Consider the following 15,496-nt stretch of genomic DNA (forward strand, 5'->3'; position numbering starts at 1 on the left):
TATCCAGGGTGGGCACCTGCTGCACTTTGGCAGCAGGTAACCTCCAGAACATGGCTGCAACTGGGGATTCAAGTTCCTGAACTCATGCAGCTGAAAACCTCCACAGTTGCATAACTGTGGCCAAAATAAATAAAAAGAACAAATCTACATGTGAACATTTTGTGCACAGTTTTTGTTAAATTAGCTACAAGCAACTGACAGTGCTGCCCAGGCACTATGTAGACCTGTCAAAACAGAGATTGTCAAAGCCAGCTGCCAAGCTAGGTTTCACAGTCTTCAGGAAAAATGGGATCGAGTGCAAGAGGGCCACAGCCAGCTAAAAACAGCTTGCCATTGCGGTGGAGAGGAGGGAAATAAGTTGGTCCTGCCATAGTATCACTTGGGATACCCACAGGAGGACCAAGAGGGAAGGGGAGGAATGAAGGGAGCCAGCAACCCACAATGAACTTGATAATTGGTCAAACATACCATGAGTTGCTTGGCCAACAGCCAACCCATCATGGCTTATTGCCAGAGAGGGTTGGCATGACATGCAAATACTAGTAGGGATTCTAGCATAAACTGTCAGATAGATTAAACAAATGTAAGTTGTTAGTATGTAGCTCCTATGAAATACTGGTACAGCCCAAAGAGGTGGGACTAAGAAAGAGCAGAGCTGTGAGAAATTTGTATCAAAAAGAGGAGGAAAGCTGAAGAGAAAGGAGGTGTGGTTGCCACTAAGGCCCTTGTCAACTTGGTCTAGGTATAATTCCTAATGTTTGTGTCAGAGGGGTGAATCCACCTAATGAGTTCATGTATATACAAGTGAATTGGCATTTTATTCCAGGGTTTTGAAGATTCTGTGCATGCAGCTGACTCTTCAGTGTTCTGACCAGTTGAAGAGGACATTTGGATTCTTTAGTTTGAGTTGGATTCAAAAGGACACTTGAACTTTGCAGCTCTATAGCCAGTTTTTGTATTGATGCTGTTGCCAGGGTTTTGGGATGCACAGGTTGTAGTCTGTTGTTATAATTGTTCATGCTGTTTTGTTATATAAAGTTATGTTGCAATGTTCATTAATAAGCAAATAGCCTCATAGAACTTACCAGTGTTACAAGTGCTTCAAATAATTTTTTGCTGCAGAAGATTTTGGAGAGGCATAAACCTGAACCAGTATTTGAGCCACTTTCCAGAAGGGTAACTGTTTCAAAGCAGTACAATCCTACTCAGGGAAAAAAAAAAACCTCCTTTGGGTTCAGTGTGTCTGCCAATAATAAAGTACAGGGACTACAATCTTGCTCTGCTGCAGCAAGAACAACAAATAATTTTAAGGACTAATACATTTATTATGATGAGGTCCAGCCTGTTACCTGTGGGGGAAAAAGGGGGTGGTCTGCTTTATACACCCATTGTGGCAAGATCCTCAGCTTTTCCTTCAGTTTGTTGTTGTTTTTGTTGTTCTTCTAACATTTTTCAGGGTAGTGCATTTTTTTGCACTTTTCCCTAACACTTAGGTGTGCAAGTGAAGTGCAAAAGTACATCCTATCCTCTCTTTGGTGCCCCCAAGGCTCCCTCCCACTCCAGATTTTTAAAAAAGAGTTTCTTTTGCAACTGGCATGTTGCAAAGCAGTAGTCTCTATTTCTAGTAATGCCTCAGGGTCCCACATGGATCACACATGCATTCTGAAAAAGTACAAATAGTGAGTGCAGCCTAATTCTTTTTTCAGAAGTGTTTCACACTCACCCAGGAAAAAAGAGAAAGGTAAGATGGACGTGCTAGATGATGACTTTGGGGGCTGGTGGAGACTGCAGAAAGCATTTAGGAGAACTAGCAGGGTGGTTGTGTTTTGCTTGTACTGTGTGTGCTTGCGTCAATTAGCTTGCCTGTGGCTTTTTTTCATGTGGTGTGTTTTGCCTGTGGTTTTGGGTCTGTTTTGCCTGGCTTTTGTGGGAAGCAGCGAGGGGATTTTTTTGCTTCTGTGTGTTTACATGCCTCTTTGAATATCACTAGTTTGTCTTCTTTGAGATGAGGTATTTTGTTGTGTGGGGCAAGTACTCAATTTGGTATTTGGGGCTTAGACCCTATCACAGTCTTGTACTCTTTTTTCTTCATGAAGTTACTTGTCTCATCAGTTTGGCATCTCTGAAATGGATTTTACAGAAGAAAACTGTGGGTTCAAAATAACGGTTATGTGTTTTAAAGTTCCTACCCGACTTATATTCAAATTCTTAGGCAAATTACTTTTCTTTTTGTTTCACCAGGTTACTTTCTAGGAATTGGAGTTCTGTGACTATCCACAGTCACCATGGCAGCCATTTTGTGAATAAGCAACCCTCTCTCATAGCATCCATTTTGTGAGAACACCTACAACATGTTCTCAAAATTCCACCACTTAATGGTGGTCCACAATACTGTATGCATTTTTATTGCAATGTATCTGAAGAAGTATTAAACAGTGGTGGCAAAGGATAATTTTTGAAAAATAATTAACAAATTCAAAAGTAATGTTCCAAGCTTGAATAACTTTCATCCAAAAGTTCTTATATCATGATAATGTTTTATTTATATTAGCATTTAAAATATTCTAGGTGCTATGCATGAATAAAATGAGCAGGTCCCTGTCCCAGATTCAGAATAAAAAAATAAGGGCACAATCCAATGCATGTTCAGACAGAGAAAAAGTCTTACAATTGCCAACATTCCCGTCAGACTTTCTTCTGTCTAAACATGCATATGATTACATACTTAGAAACTCAAATCTAAATACAGAACATACTCCAGCTTATTATTTTTAATTAAAATAAGAGATCAGTATAAGTTCAAAGTATTGCTACCTGGTTAACCATTTTTTTAAATACAAAAACAAGCCTACCTGTCATTAAGCCTGTTCACAACCAATTGAGAAATTGCACAGTGCAAAGTTATGCATGTCTAATTCAAATAAATGTCTAATAGAGTTCAATTGTGTTTACTCTCAGGTATGTGGTAGAGGGCAGAAGCCTTAACCAATTAACTATCTGACTTTGAATTAGTTAATCAATTGATTAGTTGATTAAATCTTTCAAACACAATCATATATCTCAAAAAGGTCGATTTTTAAACTTCCTGACAGTTAAGTGCAATTTCCTTATTCACTACAAATTTATGATTAAGATTCAAAAGTATTTTATGTTGGAGAAAAGGAAACCATCCCTACTATTTTCAGCAAATTCATTAAATGTTTTTGTAGTATAATTCTGCATCCATGCTTGAACCTACAGTTTTCTCACCGGAAATTACTAACTGTAGTTTATCTACTTACAATGATTAAAGAACAATTACTCCAGTGATTAAAGAAAATTCTCTTTCGTACAACAATTTCTGGTGAACAATTTTCATAAGCCTGTAAGATTTTATATGATGAGTGAAGAAGAAGGCCAAATTCCTATTTGCAGCTTTGGATTTAAGCCACAAAACAACCAGAGATAACACTACTTGCACTATACAAATAGACTAGGTTAGTCCATATAAGAGCTGTCCTGCAAGAAGCTCATTTGATCAACCTGGCCATCAGACATAGATGCTAATGAACTGTAGGGAGCCATACATATCGGGTAATTGCTGAGAAACAGTAACTGTGACATGGCTCCAGGATCTATACAGTACACAAGTGGCAGTTTAAAATCACATCCCTTTCTTGCATAGAAAAACTGTATCTCAGTTCTTGTTTTAGGGGAAGACTTGTCTTTGAATCAGTATTAACGTATCATGTATGTGGCATCCACCACACCCAAAATGCAGGGGTGTACTTGCTCTTAATAGTAGGATGTTTTCAGCTGCAAGTTCATCCAATTTTGAATTAAGGCTATTGAATATTATAAGGAAATAGTTGCTTAATGATGAAACATCAGTTTTATCATAGTTTATCAAAATCATTTTTAAAGTTCTCCCCACAAAACAAGCAAATGTGTGTCTCAGGTATCAGTATAATGGAATTATAAAACAGCATTTATTTGTTCGAAGGTCACCAATACAAGTAATTTTATACAGCTTGTTGTATTCATCAAATAAATGACACAAACAGTTCTACAGTTTACAAATCTTAGAAACTACTGCTTTATATTTTGGTGTAAAAGATTTAATTTCAACAAACTAACCCCCACCCCAAAAAAAGCTATTGAAATGTGGGTCAACACGTACTAGCAGCAGAACATCACGTAAAATTAAGGTTGTACTTGTAGATTCCTTAAATGGAAACAAGCAGAGTCATGCCCATTTTTTTACCATAAGGCAAGAATTGTGCTATTCATTGATCTGTAGAGACTTTACAGGATGACCTTCCTTACTGAAGCAGGCTGTCACTGATGGCTTCCTCTCCATGCATTAATTTCTTCAAAAAAATACATTTTGCAAACCCTGCTTGGTTAAGATATAATCTAAATACAAGTATTTTAAATCTAGTTATATTTCTTAAAATTGAACCAGTGTATTTCTATCAGATATATTGGCTCCAATCCAGCTAAGCAGTGATACAAACCCACCTAAAAATAATGGAGCAATTTAATTGCATTGAATTTCAGTTCATCACAACTAACTTTAGCTGGGTCCTGTGCCAGTTGCTTTTGTATATATAATTATGAATTATTTTTTTCTGATTATGAATATTTACCTTCTACCTACTATAGAATTTCCTTTATTCGTGTATTTCCTTTATTCTCATGAAAATAAACTGCTTTGCCCGGTAACTACAAACCCTTGTTTCGAGATAGTTCTGGACCTTCACATTGTCTGGAAACAGAAAACATTTTATATATATAGTATTGTTATATGTGCAATTGTGTCTGTGTGTGATTTCCTGCTTTAATGTGTTTCTATCTAGAACAGCCTTCCTCAATGTGACGCTGTTATAGTTTGAGTTACAGTTCCCTGAATTCATGACCATTGGCTATATCAGCTGGGGATGATGGCAGCTGAAGTCCAAAATATCTGGAAGGCTGAGGAAAAGTATTCTACAGCCTTACTGTATTGTTCCTAAAAGGCAACCTAAAATCAACTGGTACAGATTCATTATTAACTCTGTAATACATTGTAAAGAATAAACCACCCATACAAACAAAGGTGTTCCCTGTTGCTTGAGTATGTAACAGTCTGAGGTGAATTGTCAGTGATTAAGAGTGCAGTCAGGCCTGTGACACATAGTTATAATTAACAGTCCTTTCCCTCCCCCAAATTATTTCTGCAAAGTCATTGATTGCCTTATACTGAGTCAGTTCACATACTATTTTACTTCCAAGTAGCAATTAATGAATTTTCTATTCTTTTGGAACATTAGTAGCACAAAACTATGTATGTGTATTCAGGAGTAAGTTCAGCCATGTCCAGCAGGGTTGAGTGGGCACAAGATTGTAGCCTCAGACTCTACTGGGATTTTAGGGCACAATCCAGTGCAGTTTAGAGACAAGTCTTACAAGTCCCAGTATGTCCCATCTTGTCATGTAAACTTGGGCATGCTGGGAGCTGTAGGACCTTTCTATGTCTAATCATGAATAAAATTGTGCTCTTATTGGAGTGGAATGGAAGAGAGAAGTCATAAACTATGTATCTGGAAAACCCTAGATGTTGGATAATTCTACAGGAGAGAGTCTATCTATGGGAACATACCTTGGTGATTTTATTAGGCAAATCAGTCTCTTGAGTTGGATGGTTGCCATGTGATTGGGTTGTTTTTTGGTTCTTTAATAATAAAGTTATTCTATAGCCCACTGGCTGGAAACATTCAATATATGATCCAATGCCCAACAAACAAGATGCTAAACAGTGCAGCATCAGTACTAATCTTCCATACAAACAAAATGATGCTCAAGGTGTTGCTACAAAGAAATTTATCTTGTATGGAGCAAGAAATGCTTGATAATCAAGGAAGAGGCACTTGACATTGTATTGTAAATCCATGCAGGCTACTGGAGTGAACCAAAAAATTTCAGAAGAACCAAAAAATTTTTCATAACTACAGCAAAGCCTTGAACTCTGTGGATCGTGAGAAGCTATGTATGGTCTTGAAAGATATGGGTGTGCCTCAATGCATGATTGTCTTGATATGTAACTTGTATTGTGGATAAGAAACTACTGCTAGGACAGAGTACAGAAAGAAAAAAGGTTTTTGCATAGGCAAAGGCATTGGGCAAGGGTGTATTTTATCTCATTTGTTCTGTCTCTACACATAATGTATCATGAGGAAAGTTGTATGAGCATCAGAGGATGGAATGAAAATTAGCAGAAGATATGTGGGATGATACCATCTTACTGGCAGAAAGCAGCAATGAATCAAAATTGTTCCTGTTGAAAGTGAAAGTACAAAAGCGGGATTGCAGCAGAACATTAAGAAAATAATGATTACAGAGAAATTACACAAATTTACTGCCAACAATTAAGAAACTGAAATTGAAAAATCTTGCATACCTTGGCTTAGTTATCAATGCAAGACTGCAGTCAAGAAATCAGAAGACTGAGACTTGCAAGGGCAACAATGAAGGAACTAGAAAAGATTATGAGGTAAAAGGATATGTCACTGGAGACCAAGGCCAAGATCATCCACTTCTGTTTACTATTTATGGGTATGAATCATGGACAGTGAAGAAAGCTGAAGAAAGAATATTGATGTCTTTGCAACATGGTGCTGGAAGCGTTTGCAAATATTCTATACTGATGGAAAGACAAGTGGGTCCCAGATCAAATCAAGCCAGAACTTTCCCTGGAAGCAAAAACGACTAAACTTAAGCTGTTATACTTTGAGCACATCACAGGAAAGCAAGTTCCAGTGAAGAAGACAATCATGCTAGGCAAAGTAGAAGGCAGAAGAAAAAGAGGAAGACCAAATATGAGATCCATCAGTTCCATACAGGAAGCCACAGCACTGAGTGTACAAGAGCTGAGCAGGGCTATGAAGGACAGGACATTTTGGAGGACACTCTTTCATAGGGTCCTCTAAGTAGGAGAAGACTGCATTTAACAAGTTCTGTGCACACATACTTGGAGGTAAAACTCACTGAGCTGAATGAGACTTACTTCTGTATCACCACACACAGAATTGGGCTGCATAAACCTGTTTGTTATTCCATTTCATGTAAGTAGGATTATTTGAAAGATAAGCAAAATCAAACCCAGAAGGGGTAATTCTACAGCTTAGAAGAAAAACTTTCTATTCCTTTGGCCCCAGAGAACAATATATTCTTTCAGTATCAGTATTATTGGTTATTATTTGTAGAACAAGCTAACATGTCCTGTCTGATTTCCGGTTGTTGGGGGTTTTTTTTGGGGGGGGGTCAGGCAAAAGCAATTTTTTGTGTGATTGCAGTGGTTCGTGAATCTCACCGCAGGTTGCAGGTGCTTGCGTGGGTGACTTCCTCTGAAGTTTGTTTCCCACCCGAATCCTACTCATGAAATGCTAAAGAACTTATATGAATTTCCCCATCCCGCCCACCTAGTGTGGGGGCATTCAGGCAGCAATTTGTACTCTCCAATAGGGGGTGTTTTCCGTTCTCGACAGGCGTGAAAGATCAGGGCGAAAAAAACACCGTCGGACAAGAGTAGGTGACTAGTGAAATTAGCAACAATCTCTCGGACTCCAGGTTTCCCTCACTCCAAAACTTCGACCAGACTCTTGCCTCCAGGAAGGAAGCGCCAACACATTTCTGCCATTTCCTCCTCCCTCCTGATGGCCGTCTGCTGCCCCGCCCCAATTTTCTTTTCCGGGGACAGGTGGCCACCACGTGGAGCGTACCGACGGCTGGCCTCTTGCATCAGTTCTGCCCCGGACCGCGCGCTTCGTTCCCAGCGCAGGCCGTTGCCTTGGCCCGTGACGTCATCGGCAAGCGAGGGGTAGTGGAGGCTCGCTTTGCCTCTCCTAACATGGCGCTGTGGCCGTCGCGTTGCTAGAGACGCTCTCTGATTGCGACTCCAAGGAAGAAGGGAGGGATAGATGTCGGATAGGCGCCGGCAGCTGGGCTGGCCGGGTAGGGAGAGAAGGAGGGAGTTTGTGGGACGGAGCGGAGGAAAGGGGGGGATTTAAAGGAGCCATGTCCCCGGCGCGGCGGCCTCGACTGCTGCTGCCGAAGAGGCCGGGGCCGGGCGGGAGACAGGAGAGGAGGGCGCAGCAAGGCTGCTCGAGGGGAGCAAACGAGCCGGCCCAGCCCTGAGCACTCAAGGGGGGCGGCGGCAGTGGCGGCAGCGAGCTCAGGATGGTGAGTGCACCCCGAGGAGCGGAGCCGGGAAGAGGGACCTGACCGGAGGGGATGGAGCCAGGAGGGGACGAGGAGGCGGTGCCTAGAAGGGGGACAAGTGACAGGGAGGCGGGAGGGTGCCCGTGAAACGAGCCTTGCTGTCAAGGAGGTAAGTGACAGGTAGGCCACGGGCGGGTGGTGCGTCCGGCTCCTTTTCCCGGTGAAGCGGAGTAAGGGGGGTAAGTGGGGAGCCCTGGTGGTGCATCCGAACGGGGCAGGTGACAGGTCTCGCGAAAGGTCGGACGAAGCACATAAAAGGTGTTGCAGGTGGCTGGTAGCGCACCTGAAGCAGGGCAGGTGCAGAGGGAGGTGGGCTGCCCCCTTCAAGGGGCTTTGGAGCGGCGAGCAGGTCAGGAGTGCTCATGGAGCGATGGGCACCTGGACGAGGCGTTCGGCGATCAAACTGAGGGGGACGCTTGTGAAGGAGGGAACGGAAGATCCTTAGGGTGGGGAGTGGATTGCTGTGGAGAGCTGGAAGTCCTTCAGCAAGGGGGTAGGGAGGTGCTTCTTTGGGGCAGAGCAAAAGAGTATCAAGGTGGATGACACAGTCTGCTTATGGCTTGACTGACACAATGAGAGTTTGGGGGCATACATGTAAAGTGCCCCCAAGCCCCCTTTTTTAGCAGAGCTCCTAGGTGTTTCCATGATATTCATGTGAGAAAGGATATATTCAGTTATCCCAAGGCGGATGTGACTCGTCCTTGCTAGATCTGCTTTATGCAACTCCCCCCCCCCCACCTTAAGGCTGTAGTTCTGTACCCACTTTCTTGGGAGTAAGTCCCATTGAACTTGATTAGGATGTGTTCTTTAGTAGACACTATAAAATTGTGCTGTCAATTTCCTCTCATTGATACTGCTAGTTCATTTTGTGGGGCATGGGGGCTGCTTTAGTTCAAGCAATATGCCAGGAACTTGCTGGTACAGCTAATCAAAGAGTTTGTTGGCACAATGTTTAAGACAATAAACCTAAATCTTCTTACAGGGAAGAAACTCCATTCAGAATTAATTGGACTTTCTTATGCATAAACTTTGTTAGGATCAACTTGTAAAATCCTTGGGCAATGGCATTGCAATGCTATACTATAGAATTCTTGACAGCAGCTATGGGGCCAAAATAGTTTGGAGTTAATCTGAAGGAAAACACTATCTGTTCTTTTCTGTTCAAACTTTTATGCAGCATCCATTTTCACAATACCTGCCAGTGTTAAGTGAACATTTGTGGCAGATTTGCAGATCTGAGCTGCTGCTGTTAGAAAAGATCTTGTTAGGATGGTAAAGGTGTAATAGAACAGATAGTACCCAATGTGCTTTTTGGAAGGTTACTGATGTGGAGCATGGGTTAAAGGTGTGTTTAATTATGGGATAGCAGAATGGCAAAATGAGGCCTTGTTTTTGAGCACAAAAGGGAGGGAGTATTAGTGATTTTAGGCACCAGTGATAATGGAATTAGGAAAAGACCATGTGTGCACCTTGGAAATCTTTCTCTGTTTTCTCTGCTTCTACATTTAGGAAGCAGTAAGATGAAGCTTCTATAATTATTGCAGCAAAGAATTCTTGTTATATGCTATCAAGCCATCCCCAGCTTATGGTGACACTATGAATGAAAGCCTTCCAGCACATCCTGTCCATTACATCCCTGCTTAACTGTTCTAAATTCAAGGTTGTGGCTTCCTTTGTGGAGTCAAACCATCTCGCATTTGGTCTTCCTTTTCTTCTTCTGCTTTCAACTTGCCCTAGTATGATTGTCTTCACCAGGGAGTCTTGCCTCCTCGTGATGTGTCCAAAGTATGACAGTTTTTGTCATTTTTGCTTCTAGGGAAAGCTCTACCTTGATTTGATCTGGGACCCACTTGTTCATATTTCTGCCGGGCCTGGGTATTTGCAACACTCTCTTCCAGCGTGATGTTTTTTCTTCATGTCGGCTGTCTTCACTGTCTAGCTTTCACACAGTAATTGGGAATATAATGGTGTGAGTTGATCCTGGCCTTCATCTCTAGTGAAACATCCTTATATTTGATTATCTTTTCTAGTTCTAGTTCCTTCACTGCTGCCCTTCCAAGTCTTGGCCTTCTTTTTTTATTTCTGTGAAGGCCTCATGAAAGGCTACTGGACTTTGGGCAAATTTTCAAAATGCAGGATTCAAAAGAGAAACTGTTGATACCTTAAAGTATATAAGTACATCACACTAAGTAAATTACATGGATTTAGATTTTAGACGAGTTTTTGGGGTATAATTGTGTTTGTTTGATGCAGCAAATGTATACTTTATGATTAATAAAGTGTCACACTTTATGATTAATAGATTAATCATGGCATACATTTTTGCAGACTAAAGGCCACTTATCTGATCAGTCTTAAACAAATGTTTCTTAATTGGTTTACTTGATCAATTAATACATCAAATATATGATGTTTACCCAATAAATTAAACAGACACAGAATGAAGCAGAATTACCTGTGCTGGTGCCTTCCAGATGCTTAGCACTTCAATTCCCATCAGCCCCAACCAAGCACTAGCCAGTCATCAGGAATTTTGGGAGCTGTAGTTCAAAACATCTAGAGAGCAATCGGTTATATAAGGCCAGTATAAGGGCTTGCCTAACTAACAGAATAAAAACTAAAGGGTTTTCCTACTAAAGGAATAAAAACTCTGTCCCTGACACTTTATGGCTCATCTTATTGGAAAGATTTGCTGTAATGGAACCTAGATTCCCAGTGGAGCTATCTTCAAAAGTTATTTTAGAGACCTAAATATGCCTTGCTTTAGAGGCAGGTAATTCTTTGCCCTTGTGCTAGTTAAAGCTTTAGGCTTAATTAAGTGGTGGAAACTCTACCTATGGCATACAACAGGGCTTCCCAGTGTGGGGTCTGTAGGCACCCCCATTGCTAGCTGTAAAGGGTACCCCAGCATAATGTTTGTGTGCATTCAAAATATGTATTTTTAAAAAATAAGTATTTTAATTTTTAAATATACATACACGGATTTGTATGCCTGCATACAACTTCTAGCAAGTATACATAGGCTTCAACAAAAGCAGACAAAACATGCAAACAGTTCTCTGTTTGAAACTGGCTTTTTTATGCTACACATTCCTTTATCAAAAGTATAGCAAGGCCCTTAGTCCATTACATTACATTAGGTGAATGTTTATCCCTACAATCTTGTAATATCAGTATTTTCACTGTCAAAAGGGTGAGGACATTTATGCTGGTTGTTTATTAATTTCTATGAAACAGGTAAATAATAATTTTTGAATATTGAAAATCGTTCCAGTATGAAATTTATCTGTAATACCCAACTGCAAAAAGAAGCAGGTACTGGACATCACCAAAACATATGTTTAAGATGGGCATTAGGTGTACTGGATTGTGAGCAATTCATTGAATTAAGCAGCCCCTTATTAAAGAGATGTTGCAGTATCCAATAGACTGCAGCAACAGGCAACAAAAGTTTTTACTTGAACAGACATAGCTAAGAGCCATAGACATTACAGGTGGGTTGCAAAGTGATGATTAGTTAATTAAAGCATTTTGTGGTAGTATCCTGCAACAATTTCTCACATTCCCAAGTGTGTCCACAAAAAGGTTGGGGACCTCTGTCATACAGAGCTGACAAATCTAACTGATCTTTTGTTGTATCAGATTTACACATTTCCAATAAAGAGGCAGACAAGCTGACAAAAGATCTCAACATGAGTGTTAAAAGTTTTAGAGTTGTAGGACCCTTAAGCTGAGGAAATGCGTTCCCCCACATCAACCTGCTGGTATATTCACATCTACTTTGAAGCCCCCCTTAGGATACTTCCCACCATCTGAGAGGAGCTACAAGGCACCGGAGAGAGGGTGCTCTTAGTTGTGACACCCTGTTTGTGGAGTTCTCTCCACAAAGAAATTATCCTAAAGCCTATGTTATTTCTCTTGAATGGTTTTTATCATTGCCTGAATTGCCACTGGTTTTAATATATGTTGGGTTTAATTGTTTCAAGAGTCTCTTTTTTAAATTTGATGTGTGATGTAGATTTTTTTAAAACAAATGATACAGTGGGACAGGCAGAAGCACAGGTTTTTATTTGATTGCTCATTCAAGGATGATACTGACCTCTGGTGAGCTGCAGATTTTGTTGCTGAGTGGCAAAGTAGATTCCTCATGAGCCTGCTAATGTCCCTTGACCATGTAATTGTTGATTGACTGATTTCTCCATCATATGTTACCTCTAAAATGAATGTAATCCATTAACTGATTGTTGAATGCCGATAACTATGTGTGTGCATTTGGCACTGAACCCAGTAATTAACTTCCTCTGAAGAAAAGGTGTGTTTTATTAAATGTTGAACAACTATTTCAGGTTGCTTGCATATTCAGGCAGATATTGATTAACTGGGAGTTGGGTATTTGTAGGTCTGTGGTTGCACGAGTCTTTGATTATGGAGTTATTAATATGCTCTGAAGTCCTCTGACCTATTCATTTTTACAATAGGTCTGTCAGTTTATCAAACACATGAGCATCTGAGCCCAAATGCAGCAATGCTTCTACTCAGTGACCATGCAAGCAGGATTATTGGGATGGTTTTTTTATTTTTAACATCCACAATAATAGCATATTAAATATGTGGGGAATATTTCTGTAAGTATGGGCTTAGTTGTGGTGCCAGTGGAAGAGAGCCTAGAAAGGAGAATGGTCTTAAAACAAACAACAACTTTGCTTTGTGGAAATCATTGCAGAAGCCAAGGCTCTGAAGATAATGTCAGAATGCAGTCCTGTGTGCATGAGGCAGAAATAAGTCCTCCAGCTCCCAGTATTCCCCAGCCAGCCATGCATAGGATTCTGCCTTCAGGAAGCTAATCTGGAATCTACCAATGGTCTCTTTCTGCTTAACTTGAGTCAGTCACAGACAGTAGGGGAAAATATTTGTTGAAAGTATTCTGCAAGTGTTTTATTCCTCACTTCTGTTTGAGATCCTTGTCTCTCACTGCCTTACATACTGTATTGTTGAAATTTAAATTGAAAGCTCCTTGGGGTTGGGATATGTCTTTCCTGTTAAATTATCTTTGTGAATCACCATAAACATGGATGGTGTTGTAACTACTTTGTCACCATGTATGTAGATAGCATGAAATAAATTTTGTCGGATGCTCTTTGCAACTGCTTGATAAGCCAGTGAAATTCCTTACGTACAGGATTGTGTCTACTAACTAGGAAGCAATGTGCATATAACTTTGGTTGGGGTACTGCAGGCAGGCCTGTGGTTGGTTGGTTTGTCTTAGGTTGCTGTTCTGTGCACACTTTTCTGATAGTAAATACAGTGGCACTTATTTCAGAGTAAGCATGAATAGATTGCACTGTTAGTTTCATTTAAGTGGCTATAACTTTACCACTGTAGCATTTGATGTTGGATCATTTGAGGGCCTTCCAAGGACTATAATAGCCTTAATTTGTGAGCTCATGTTCCACATTTAGGAATGTGCAACTATTGAGGTTCTCTTTTTGCTTCTATGTTCTTATGGCATTTTTGACTGATAAGTTTTCTATCTTCTATTTCTAGACTTCTCCTTGTAAAAGGATATGGTGGACCAGCAAATTTTCCCTTATAGCTCTTTTAATAACTACCATTTGAGATAAATTAATTATTCAGTAGTAGTCAGGATAATTTCCTCCTTGGGTATTTCATTCTCCTTCCTCTGGCAAAATGCACCTAAAAGTCGAGGGAGTCCTGGCAGTGCATCAGTTAATTATGGCTAGCACTCTCTGTGCAACTGTCAGAGGTAGACTTCCAAAAAACTGAGAGAATGCTAGAGCTCTGGCAGGACAGGAAGTCTGAGAACTAAATAATCTCTTAGCATCATTGCAATGATTCCAAGGAAAGTATTTGAATAGACATGGCTTTATTGCTGCTGTTCTCGGGTAGCATCTTTGTGAACTCGAATGGTATTTACAAGGTCAGTCCTGGCACATGCAGCATAACAGATTGGGAGGAAGCATTTCAGAAAGACTGTTGTGATTTGCCTGGTGAGTGTGTCATCCAGGAACAGCTTGCATGGAAGAAAGGCTCAACAAGTGTGTCATCCTGGACTAAAATGCTTGCCAAACCTTTGTTGTCAGTATTCAGCTTACATCCCTCATCTACCAGTTCTATATGCTTATTCAGACAGCCATAGCCACATTTAACATAACTTTTTATAATCTGTCTCCTCCTAGTGGTAGCTACATTTGTTGCTCTTCTCCTGGCTCTGGCTTACATACAATGCTTAGTTCTCGCATCCCTCTGTTAAATAGAAGCATTTCTTCCATTCCAAATGGCCATTCCAACTCATGGTTCTTCTGAGAAGATTCTGGATCTAATAAGGCCAGCTCTGAGTACCTGCAGATCAAGCAATATATATCTTCAGGTTGTCCTGTAATTGTCCTGCTAATACATTCTAAAATAAAGGTGTAGCCAACCAAGAATGCTAAAAATCTTGAGGTGGTTACACAAGTCTGTGGCCAATAATTTTGTCTGCAGTTATTTGTAATTTGTTTTTTTTTTTTTTAAGTTTGTGGAACATTACTGCAATCTCTTTACACTTCCATTTTTATCTTTCAGGCTTGAATCTTAACTAAATTTCTCACATAATTTGAAGAAAACAATAGATACAGTGAAACTTCAAAGAAAAGGAAAAGCTATACATTTAGAATTCTGGGCTGTGATTGTGTTAACTTGCAAATAAATACCAGTAAACTCAATGACTACGATCTTAAATTCCCTTCTGCCAGTGGAACTATCCTTCCAGTGGAAGATGGGAAATGATTTTCACCAATATTCCTTTTTCAACTCCTTGCATCCCCCCAGTTGCTTTATGGGATGGAAGGTACTCTGAAGGAGGGCATACAGTCAGGGGGTGGGTAGGCAATGTTGCCTTGATTTCTTTACTTCCACTGATATGAGATTAAATGCCTTCTGTGAAAGTAAGAAGCCCTTCCATTTAAGCCAGTTGGTCTTAACTGAAAATGTGTAGGATCAGTCTCTTAACCGTAGGCCCCAAAATAGCATGCATTATCACCGGAGGGGGGCAGTTCTGAAGGCTGCAGATTGGTGACAATCTATTTCAGGCTTTTTGGAAGCATGGGTACATTTGTAAATTTGAAAAACTGCTGTGAACTCCACCACAAAATGCCTTATCAGTGAATCATCACTTTGCCATTTATCTGTCCTGTCTGTGGATCTTAGGCTGCATCTTATTTAGCTAATGTTTTGTTGCCTGTCTATTGGACACTGCAAC

The 15,496-nt window shown here is 40.4% G+C and overlaps 1 protein-coding gene across 7 annotated transcripts in view; it reads left to right on the plus strand.

The window, feature by feature from the left end:
- The first annotated feature begins 7,879 nt into the window (after positions 1–7,879).
- WIZ (WIZ zinc finger) overlaps positions 7,880–15,496 on the plus strand; it is a 73,667-nt gene continuing 66,050 nt past the window's right edge. For 4 of the 7 annotated variants that reach the window (XM_044453622.1, XM_044453623.1, XM_044453624.1 and 1 more), the window contains exon 1: positions 7,988–8,199. The gene's annotated coding sequence lies outside the window, so the exon portion shown is untranslated. The other 3 variants (XM_044453618.1, XM_044453621.1, XM_044453620.1) reach the window with 2 other exon arrangements.

Source organism: Varanus komodoensis, unplaced genomic scaffold, assembly GCF_004798865.1.
Source record: "Varanus komodoensis strain SLA01 unplaced genomic scaffold, ASM479886v1 scaffold7_1, whole genome shotgun sequence".
Lineage (NCBI taxonomy): Eukaryota > Metazoa > Chordata > Lepidosauria > Squamata > Varanidae > Varanus > Varanus komodoensis.